At 40.8% G+C, this 12163-nt stretch overlaps 1 long non-coding RNA gene across 1 annotated transcript; it reads right to left on the minus strand.

The window, feature by feature from the left end:
* Window positions 1–990: 990 nt before the first annotated feature.
* Window positions 991–11928, minus strand: LOC123723993 (uncharacterized). The gene is made up of 3 exons (XR_006760866.1): window positions 9968–11928; window positions 3440–3575; window positions 991–3243 (listed from the first exon to the last, which is right to left on the minus strand). It is a non-coding gene; the product is annotated as an uncharacterized lncRNA (long non-coding RNA).
* Between the last annotated feature and the right edge of the window lie 235 nt (window positions 11929–12163).

Below are 12163 nucleotides of genomic sequence, written 5' to 3' on the forward strand. Positions count from 1 at the left end.
CTCGCAAGAAGCACTGCTGACTGGTGTAACAGCAGAAATCTTACAAAGTCGAAATAGCTCATGGAAGACCTCTTTATAAGGCTCTAGAAACACAACAAAGTCAAGGAGAGTAGATGGTCTGTTCCTTCCACTTTTCTCTCTCCTATCAAGAAGCCGCTTGGTTTGATGAACCTCATGTTTCATCCATGCCGTCCATGGGAGGGGTGCGTCACTTGAGTGGGTTGAGTCACTGACGTGGTCTTCCTGTCTGGGTTGGCCCCCCCTTGGGTTGTGCCATGGCGGAGATCGTTGTGGGCTATACTCGGCCTTGTCTTAGGACGGTAAGTTGGTGGTTGGAGACATCCCTCTAGTGGTGTGGGGGCTGTGCTTTGGCAAAGTGGGTGGGGTTATATCCTGCCTGTTTGGCCCTGTCCGGGGGTATCATCGGATGGGGCCACAGTGTCTTCTGATCCCTCCTGTCTCAGCCTCCAGTATTTATGCTGCAGTAGTTTATGTGTCGGGGGGCTAGGGTCAGTCTGTTACATCTGGAGTATTTCTCGTCTTATCCGGTGTCCTGTGTGTATTTAAATATGCTCTCTCTAATTCTCTCTTTCTGTCTTTCTCTCGGAGGACCTGAGCCCTAGGACCATGCCTCAGGACTACCTGGTATGATGACTCCTTGCTGTCCCCAGTCCACCTGGCCGTGCTGCTGCTCCAGTTTCAACTGTTCTGCCTGCGGCTATGGAACCCTGACCTGTTCACCGGACGTGCTTGTTGCACCCTCGACAACTACTATGATTATTATTATTTGACCATGCTGGTCATTTATGAACATTTTAACATCTTGACCATGTTCTGTTATAATATCCACCCTGCACAGCCAGAAGAGGACTGGCCACCCCTCATAGCCTGGTTCCTCTCTAGGTTTCTTCCTAGGTTTTTGGCCTTTCTAGGGAGTTTTTCCTAGGGAGTTTTTCCTAGCCACCGTGCTTCTTTCACATGCTTTGCTTGCTGTTTGGGGTTTTAGGCTGGGTTTCTGTACAGCACTTTGAGAATATCAGCTGATGTACGAAGGGCTATATAAAAATAAATTTGATGTTTGAGGTCCTCTAAATCTGACTCTAAAAGGTCTGAGCAAAGGCAAACAGAGGCTCCTCATTCAAGAATGTTGTACTCTTTGGGTTGAGAGATTGGACCCCTTGCATTATCTCACAATTCTTCTTTGAAAAACACCTCTGCAGCTCAGCTGTGAGACTGTCAAGCACCTGATAAAAGATAACTATTTGGAAGCGCTCACCATCACTTTGGTCACTATCTCTGCCCTACAGTGCTCATTATCAATGAGTCGTGAAATCTTAAGCTTGTTTTAGGCTGTCTTTTACACACTGTTTGTACACTTATTTTGCAGTGCTCTGCAATCTCTTCAACCTCTTTCCATAGATCTCCAAAGTAACCCTCACCTCTGTAGTCCAGTAATGGGGCGGCAGCGTAGCCTAGTGGTTAGAGCGTTGGACTAGTAACCGAAAGATTGCAAGATTGAATCCCCGAGCTGACAAGGTACAAATCTGTCGTTCTGCCCCTGAACAAGGCAGTTAACCCACGGTTCCTAGGCCGTCATTGAAAATAAGAATTTGTTAATTGACTTGCCTAGTTAAATAAAGGTAAAATAAAATAAAAAATGTGTCTGTAAGGGCACCTACTAGATCCACATCCCTTGCTAGGTCAAGAGAGCTTGATTGGAGCATGTCAGAAAGACAGTTAGCAAGGTAATCAAAAGCCCTATAAAATGTAAATCTGAGAAAGATCAGTGGAGGCAAGGGGCCTTTTATCATAACTATTTTAAAGTGTGATATCCTGTAGCACTCTCAGAACTGCTGGAAGCCTGTCTCTCAAATTACAGCATGCCACCTTCCATCTGTAAGTCTCTGTAGTTCCCTGGGCTGCTGCTGTGGATACAGCTCTTTCTGAACTGCAAGCCACTTGAGATGAATGTACGAGCCAGATTCAAAGTAATAAAGCTTCTGCAGGAGAGCAAAAATGTTAACTGCGTCAGGCACTGATTTGACAGCATCGACAAGAACCAAATTCAAACAATGTGCATTAGAGTGCACATAAAATGCAAATCTTGTAATGTTTTTAATCTGTGCAGACCCACCAGAATGCTTTCCGCTCATGACGGATGCACCGTCATAGCCTTGCCCCACAAGATTATTTCTGTAGTCCAGACCATGTTTTCAAGGCAATCAATTATAATTTTTGTGAGACCTGCATTTAAGATTTCAGCTGACTGAAAGTGTTGAAAGCTTTTGTGGACGGCCCTGTTGTAATAGTACCTCACAACTAAAGACATTTGTTCTTTTTTCTTTAAAATCTGCAATTACACTAAAAACGTATCTTATTATTTCACTTTGTACCATCTCAGCTAAGCCCTCAAGAACTTCCTTCGGGATTTGGTGGCTTGTGTAAGTAGCAATGCCACATGCATTCATCCTTTTCTCTATGAGAGGGTCATGCTTTGCCATTTCATGCTTTGCCATTTCTTCTAAGACTTGCCTTTCTGCGCTATATTTTGAGTGGTAGTTAATAGGAGCACATCTGAAATTGTTTAATTGTAAGTACAGTTTTCCTCCACTTTCTTTTTCCTGTCCTCTTTTATGACATCTAACATTGATGAGTTGCTGTCAATAGCCCTTTTATACTGATTCCAAGCATATATAGCATTGATAATGATGCTCTGCCTGCGAATGGAGCTTAAACCCAGAATCTTTAAAGAGCGCCTTTTTCCAGTCACAAAAACCTGACTGTGATGTGAAGGCAGATTCAGGTGTATTGGGCAGAGAAAAATGCCAACAGGCAAAACAATAAGTTGAATCTTGACTTACAGAACATTCAAGCCATGAATTGTCCTTATACCAGGAGCTGTTGAAAGCCCTTTTCCTTGTACCATGCTGAGTTCTGGGAAATGTTTTCAAACATGGCTGTACAGGACCCTCTTCTCTGGATCTTGAAATGTCTGCAATACACGTTAAATAATGTGTCATAGCTCTATGGAAATATAGAATTAAGGGATCAACAAGATTAGATACTAACAGCAGCTAACTAAAATGTGTAGTTTAAAGTATAGGTCTGGCCGTCCATTGGGTCCTTTTGGAACAGCATATCTGGTGCTTGATGCAGTTAGGAGGGGCTTGATGACATCTCCTGGCAGCTCTGGCTCACTGTCTTGCTCAGAGCCAGAGGTATCTGTGTCATCCCTTGATAGATCTATTACATTAAAATAACACAAGAACCATTAGTGTATAATCACAAAAATGCCACAGCCATCAAACAAGAACACACATGAATCAACAACCAACATCTTAAAGCGAGGCTCAAACTGACAAAATCATCTATTACAAGCTGAAGCTAAACTTAAATTTTGAACTGGGCATGTGACTGACTGCCTGGTAGATGCTCTTACCTGCCGGTGGTAGACTGGGTCCTTGTGAAGTCTGACCACACTGACTCTGACTAGCCTCAGGTAGGGAGCTGCTCTGGTGTCCAGTGGTGATGCAAGGGCTGGGGCCTGTTTGCACCTGATCTGCCTGTTTGTGTTTCTGTAAAAATAAGTCTTATATCTCTCCCTTTCTTCTCATGTTTAATTGATCCTATGCAAAAATTAGACATACAGTCTATGGTTACATCTAAGCATCCTATTACCCACATTTTAGTCCAACCTCAATCTTAATTACAAATCCCCATTATCATAACTGTACCTTAAAATCAACTACCAGCCTAAGTTACTAGTTAGATCATGGCTAGCCCTAATCTGCAGTAAGGAATTTAGCAAGCTATAATTTGTTACACCTTTACAATAACAAACAGGCTATATGCAAATTGTAGTAATCTTTTGAGTAACGTTAACAGATAATAATAATTGTTCGTTTTGAGTTCAAGTACGGAAATCAAACTGAGTTAATGGATTTCAAATTGCTGAATGTTAACTTGCTGAACACTGACAACTGTAGCCTACTAGTTACCCCACATTAGCTAAACATTCGCATACTGTAACTTACGACACTGCACTGTATATGCGTGTATTACTAGTACAGATGTTACGCTACATTGGGAACCGATCTCTCTAATCTGATTAACTGTCTGTTAATGGAGCCAAAGATCTAACGTTAACTTACACAGCGACTAAACTTTCATAAAAGTTGTTCAGGAAACCTAAACCCGATGCTAAACCTTAAAACTTACTTTAAATATGATGCTTTCGAAAAGAGCTCGTGGAGCTGTGGAAATATTCTCTCTTCTTCTGTATATATCAAAACCAACGTTAATTTTCTCTTCCTCATCCTCGATTTGAATTATGTGCCGCCAAATGTCAAAATATATGCTTCTTTCAACAAGAGGTGAAATGAGATGTCAATCAGCATCAAACTGCCAGTAGCGAATTACATTTTGGGGTGGCCAATCAGACGTCAGGGGTACAGTACAGCATCTCAATCGTTTCTGTACCAAGCGGTGACTGGCGAGACATGGTCCTCTTTTTTTTTTAAACAAGCTCATGTTTAAAACAAATACAATATGCGGAAACACCACTGGCGATACAACTCACCTCTACAACCACGTCTCTGCTCTAGCTATTTTGTTTGCCTCCCTGTTGTGCTGCGTTTACACAGGCAGCCCAATTCTGATCTTTTCCCCCCACTAATTGGATTTTTGACCAATCACATCAGATCTTTTCACATCTCTTTTTCAGAGCTACTCTATTTGCTTTTTTTCACTAATTGGCCATTTTGAATTTGGGCTGGCTGTGTACAAGCAGCAATAGCTGTATCATCTTCTCTGCCAATACTCTGTGCTTCTTGTTCTCTGTTTGTGTCTGCCTTATACTTTATAAAACCCAAACTAAGGACTTAGAAGCTATATTGCAAATTAGTGCCCATCAAATGCATTATGCTGAATCAATACCTACCATAAGTGCTCATTACTATTACAGGGCTCCAGACTTACATTTTCCCCTGGAGTCACTGGTGCCACTAACTTTTACAGTTGGTACCAGCCCCATGATTTGGTTGGACCCAAATCATGAATAATCTTAAAGTAATTCATAGTGCTTTATTAAGAAGTATAATAGACTATGGAGTTATCCAATAAATATGTTGTTTCATTTAACACGTCTAAGCAGGAATGCATGATTAACGATTTTGATGTGCAACCTAATCCAGTGATTGTCACGAATTTCAGGTTGACAATTAGACTATAGTTGCTATATTTTACAGTCAAAATAGGACACCAGAATTCCACGTTTTTTTATTTGTTCAAGAGAGATTAACTGAATAGGCCTACATCTTTATGTGCACTAACTAACAGTGTTGTAGTACTCGAGACCACAGTGTCTCTCGGTCTTGGATACATTTGTACTCCGTCTTGACTTGGTCTCGGACAGTGAGGACTCATACAGTCTTCCCGAGATCAGCCAGGTAAAATGAAATACTAAATTATCAGTTTCCATTCACTCAGAGCACAAAACCGCTTCGCCAGGCCAAATATATACACTGCTTTCTTGAAACAATATCCTAACAGTCTTTATATCTATTATAGACATGTTTGCGCAATGGTGAACCTATAGGCCTTCAGTGTGGGACAGGTTCGTGATTCTGAAAGGACAGCAACCGTAATACCAGCGCATTCATGTAGGAGTAGGCAGGTATACTATGTATACCCTCTTTTGTTTTTCAGTGGGTATTACATATAGTCACTTCTTAATTCCTAACTGGTGTGTATCAAGGTAGTGTAGTGGAGGTATACGACTTATTAATTATGTAATACAATAGACAATCGCAAAATCTGTGAAATATATTCACATGCACGCCACACACACACACACAGCCTAGTTTCAACAGAATATCATCTGCAGGCAGCAAGAGTGTGCAGCGCTCAACTGGTTTGGTATGGAGCAGCTCACAGAAGAATCACATTGGTAGCCGGTAGGGTAGGAAAGACATTTCACCATATGATATCTACCATGCGATGCTAAATCAAGGAAACAAACTGTAGGCAAATCAAGTATTGAAAAAGTTTAGTCCGAAGTGTTGGTTAGTAGGCAGTAGGCTATTTGCAGTGCTTAATTTGTAAATCGGGAGGTGCCGTAACAAAAAGTGAGCACGAGGGGGGTGACCTGGGGAGTTGTGAACAGATCAAAAAATAAAAGCATTGCATGCATATACCGTAAATTCCGGACTATAAGCCGCAACTTTTTTCCCACGCTTTGAACCTCGCAGCTTAAACAATGACGCGGCTAATATATAGATTTTTCCCGCTTTCACATTATTTTTCAAAAAAAAACAAAACACATTCTGCGACGTGCTCAGTTTTTTGGTGGCATGAAGCTTTCATTAGACCAATGAAATTGCCGAACGGGTTAATGTCACAAACAGTGACGAGAGCGACAATGAAAACGATCCAATATTGGATGAAGCAATTCTGAGGCTATTCAACTCCGACACCGAAGGAGATGACTTCAGTGGTTTCAGTGCACAGGAGGAGGAAGATAGTGACCAATGACTTTCTTGGTAGGCTACTGTTTACTGCTAATTTTTAATTACAAGCCGTGCTTCGTTAAAGCCTATTTATTTTTGTTACAAGCCGTGTTTCGTTAAAGCCTGTGTAAAGTTAATTTGTTTCAATGTACCGGTAGGCACCTGCGGCTTATAGACATGTGCGGCTTATTTATGTTCAAAATAATATATATTTTTTAAATTCAGTGGGTGCGGCTTATATTCAGGTGCGCTCAATAGTCCGAAATTACGGTAATCGCATTTGCGTAGTGGCATAGAGCAGTAGAGTAAAAACAAAAGTGTGTAGCCTAGGGTCCAGGAAAAAAATTGCATTTCATGCAATTCTACATGACTGGAGACTTTGGCAGAATCTTTAAATACCTCACAAAAGATCAATACATTTATTTTTAACCTTTATTTAACTAGGCAAGTCAGTTAAGAACAAACTCTTATTTACAATGACGGCCTGGTCTTGAATCCGCCTTGGCATGTGGAGACACATACAGTATTGTAGGCTACAATATGTGGAGGAAATTATAGTAATAAAAATGCTTTCAAGTTTCACTGACTCACCCAATGATGAGCAGCTTGCTGGTGATGGCCAATGCGCTCGTGCCAAAAGCCTCTCTCCCTATTTTGTCAAAAAATAATTTGAAGTTGATCAAATATGTTGGTCTTTTGTTTTCAGCAGGACCCATTTGCTTTTTAACCCGTTTCCCCTCGACTATATTTTAAATATTGCGAAAGGCCTGTTTTGTCTGCTTGCTGTTTTTTCACTGACATATTTGCCACGCATTCCCGACTACAGGCTATTCCTTGTTACTGGGCTACGATCCACAGCTAAGCTATTTAAAAAAAAATAAGCTATTGATCCTCTGTGGCTATATTATAGGCCTTCTCATGGTGTAGTAGGCTATTCTGAACGATTTCATGTATTTCTGAACAGACAGCGGTTATTCTATAACTTTGGCAAATGTATTTACATTTATCCGGGGTGCTGCAGTTCCTTAAGAACCCTTTGCGTGGCTATGATTCTATAAGGAAATAAATGATGACGTGCACCGCTGGAGAGATGAGAGTTGCAGACTCATGTCTATCAGGATAGAGAGATCATAGAAAGTGCATCTCATTGTAGTTATGAGAGAGATACTTGCATGCTTCTCACACAGCCACGGCCAGGCAATGGTCTCAAACATCGGTTACAATGTTGTGCAAAACATAAACCGGGCCTGCCCAACCAGAATCAACTCTTAGAATATTAGACTTGGGCTGAAAATCTACTTTTTCCACAGTTTTTTTTGTGGGGGCAGGAGAATTAACGAAGAGGCAACTCGAATTAACTTTGATTGCTTTTATTCAAATTTTTACATTGCAAATTATTTTTCATGCCAGGAGAGGTAAACAGTCCCAAACAGAGATGTCTTCAAACAGCACTGGCTATTTGTGATGCACAATTGTTATCATGCGCTGTTTGCATCAGGGGCGTATACACACACGCGGGCCTGGGTGAACACAGTCCCACCCAATCAGACTGATGTGGTTTAAGCATTGTTGTGGACTTAAACACATTTAAAAAAAAAAAAAAAAAAAAAATACAAGTGTGATTTTGAGAGTGAAAATTCTATAGGAAAACAGGACTTTTCACACAGAGTGCCTTTCCTTCACCGGACGGGCCGTTTGGAAAATTAGACTACAACACCTACTCCAGGCACCACTACACCACTGCATAGGGCTGGTGGACAGACAGCAGTCACACACAGCCTGATGTTAAAGGATAAGCAGTCCATAAACTGGGACACAATCATAAGAACACAAAAACACAACCATTAACGCATTTCCCAATCAAACTATTACTTCCTATTGCAAAAAACATTACACGTTTGGCACAAAGTAACCAGTGACCTAGTTTAAAGTGGAAATTACAGTGTTTTAACTACTTTGCAGATATGAAACAGATTTTTTTACTGATATTATAATTATCAAATTCCCAGTTTGCTACAAAACATATTTTATATCAAATATTTTTTTAAATAGGTTCTATTTGACTCAACGTTCCACGACGTACACCAAGGCATTGTTGGCAGAATAGATGGATGCAGTTCAATGCATGATTAATATAATTATCCAATGCATTTCTTGGTAGTCCAAAAAATCTTGCTATCAGGTTGTAAATCTCAGATGGCCTGGTACATTGTTTGCTGGATGCACTGTTTCAGTTTTAATGCCTCAACATTCTAGACAAAAACAGACAAATATAAATAAGGCTGGGAATGTCAATACAATCAAACTAGCAAGGGCAATGATCACAAGTCAGTCATAACGTAGCTAATTCACTCTAGCTATTTACTTCAATTTCTGCGCACTCGTCTGAGTGTGCCAGAGAGCAGAACAACTGATGAATTTACGAACGCGCAACACCCGCTGAATATGACCAGTGTCAGTAAAGTAGGCAAAAAAAGTCAGTCAAGAAATCATTAGATAACATGTAAACAGCCTATCCAGCTCTGCTACTGCGAGTAAAATGGTCAGAGTGAGGTGTTCTCTCATTTGTGTCGAGAAGTAGCTAGCCAACTTTAGTCAGTTAGCTTGCGTGCTCTGTTGGGACAAGCATGCATTGGCAGGGAAGCTGCAGAAGATTGAGGAGGCTCCAATTCCCCATCGTTTATCAGTGCAATTTTGACAGCCAACTAGTTAAACATTTTTGAGAGGGTTCATCTAATGTTCTTTCGTTTTGAGCTCATCTTGCTCTGGCTAGCATTAGTTGTTGATCTTGTTGTTGTTGATGTGCATAACTGAGGGAGAGAGAGAGACTAGCTTTCCATGTTTTTTTTTATCAATAGGACTGTAAAGTCCCCAAATGTAAGAGGACCCCTGTGGTGTTTATATATTTGCAGAAATCCATTCAGATGTATTTTGTGGCTTTTGGCAAATGCGTTCAAATGATCTAAAGTCACACTGTTGCAACTGCCTGTAAACACAGTACAGTTCAAAGCGAATGATGGCAGGTCCGTGTGGCGAAGGCCTACTGTAGCTCTGATTGGCTATAGCGCACCGGTCTGTGTAGACTCCGGTCTTAGACGAGACAGATGTTTTTATTCGGTTTTATTTACTGCAATGTCTATTAATTGTCCAAACGCACGGCCACTTTCCCACTCTATACTGCTATAGACTTTTTACAAATGCCTTAGAACGTTTGGGAGTTATGTATACTAAGAATTTATGAAAACGTGAAAATGACCATATCTAAGTGGTTGCTTGTCATTAAATGTTTAAAGTGCCATATTCTTCCTGGGGGTGTCAATGAACAGATTTGAATACCATTTAATGATACTAAAATGCTGTCAGTTCCACTTTAAATGCAACAACGTTTCACAAACATTAGCTATTTTCAGAGAGATGGCTGACAACAGCAAGCGCGCAGCAATAAACACAGTTCCACTCACCAGATGATGATCATTTGAAACTGAACTTCTTGTTGAAAGTTATTCTTGAAAAGGGAGAAGCTAACGAATTAGCAACAACATCATCTTTGATAACACCTGGTGCAGCTGCTGCAAATTACCCAACAACAGACGCTAGCTCGCGAGACCGTGGGAAAACTACCGCTCGCTATTGCGCAGTGACCTATTGACCTACAAGAAGGCAGAAGTTTCCATACGTTTTCGTAAAAAACGGTCCCATCCATTAAATCAAAATGTGATTGGTTGATTCCACTGTCACTCCAAAATGTTGCCCTAATACCGTCGAACGGCAGATGCATTTACTACAGTAGCTTCTGATGACCTAGCCAATGGCAGACTTAGCTAGATTTAGCTCTCCAGAGACCAGCAAATATTTTTTTTCTGTTCATTATTAGCCCTTTCCAACACAAATTGACGAGATTAAAATCAGAACATCATTGAAAAAAAAAAAATATATATATATATATATATTATAAATCCTTAGCCCTCCTCTGTTGACATAGAATGCCCATTGTTCCCCACTGTGTTTTGGTTAGTAATAATTTGTAGAGTGGCTCTATTATCCCTCCGCATGCATTTATTCACTATTCAGAATGTCTAAAGAATCCATGTTGTTCTGAAATATGAACACAGAAATACTGGTAATTCTGAACTGTTATGGTGGTGATTTGACAAAATTACAATCACGGTCTTGAACTGGACTCACATTTTTCTGGTCTCGGTCTCTTTCTTGTCCCTCTACCGGTCTTGACTCTGTCTCGATTTGCTCCCATCTTGGTCCTGAAATCTGTCTCGAACACAACAGCTTACTAATATCATAGGCAAAATTATTTTGGGGTTCAATACCGGAAGTGGAAACTCAAAGCACATGAATTAATTCGCTAACTAAATAAAATACCCACCTCTAGTAGCTATGTACTCATATAACAGTACATTTAATGTCCTAAAGAAAGTAGCAGTTGTAGGTAGCCATGTCCGGCCATGTAGATAGGGCCAGCCGGCCAGGTAGGTAAGGTCAGGCCGGCCATGAGATCTATAGGCCTATGTCCTTTCCATGGCCGGAGAGGATTTAAAGTGTGCACCATTCCATATCTCAAATATCTTGGTTGTAAAATAGTTGCTATTGAGCTGAATATTGAGAGTTGATTAATACAAATACCTACAGAAAACTGAGACCCTCTCTTTGACAGGGACAAGGGACTGATTGTATAAAATGCAAATGCAGGGCAATCAGAATGCTTTTTTTCATGAGTGCATGGGGGGTTACTCATCACAGCAGCAGGCCCCAGCGAGGGCTCAGGTACAGGGCAGACACTTTCATTACAGGAATTATGAGGAAAAGCACTTCATGGTTTTAGCCACCCAAAAAATAGGATGTTTTGAGTGAGGTGACAATGTAGAATGAGCTCTTCCTACGTTTATAAGCACCCGTTCCGTTTTTACGATCCATGATCTTGGCTGTCTAACTGATGACAGTCGGAGCAGGTCTCTTTGCTGATGTCGCATTTGACTTTGAATGCGGGTTTGCGTGACGTCAACTCAGCCGTTGCCCACTGATCAGGCAAAGGCTCATTATAGATTAGTAGAACAGAACTGTGCAAAAATCTTAACAGGCCCATAGTCCACCAGCCATGTCACTGTTTAAATAAAATTTAAAAAAGTGTGTGTGTGTGGGGGGGGTCAATTTCAACCAGCCCAGCCAACAACAAAAAATGGTCCAGCCTGTCTGGCATCTGCCAGATAGCCAATCCTCCCCTGGGTATAGGCCTACCCACATCCCTCCTTAGAACTCAGGTTGATTTTTAAACAACTATAAATGGGGGACGTTATTGAAATGTCTAGAATAATTTTCACCACCTTTGTTATGGAAGGCCTAAATTAGTTAAATTACACTGAACAACAACACCTGCAACAATTTCAAAGATTTTACTGAGTTATATAAAAGGAAAATCAGTCAACTGAAATAAATTCATTACACCCTCATTTATGGAGTTCACATGACTGGGAATACAGATATGCATCGGTTGGTCACAGATACCTTCAAAAAAAGAAAAGTAGGGGTGTGGATCAGAAAACCAGTCAGTATATGGTATGACCACCATTTGCCTCATGCTGTGCAACATCTCCTTCGCATAGAGTTGTTGATTGTGGCCTGTGACATGTCCCATTCTTCAATGG

Source organism: Salmo salar, chromosome ssa20 (assembly GCF_905237065.1).
Source record: "Salmo salar chromosome ssa20, Ssal_v3.1, whole genome shotgun sequence".
Taxonomy (NCBI): Eukaryota; Metazoa; Chordata; class Actinopteri; order Salmoniformes; family Salmonidae; genus Salmo; species Salmo salar.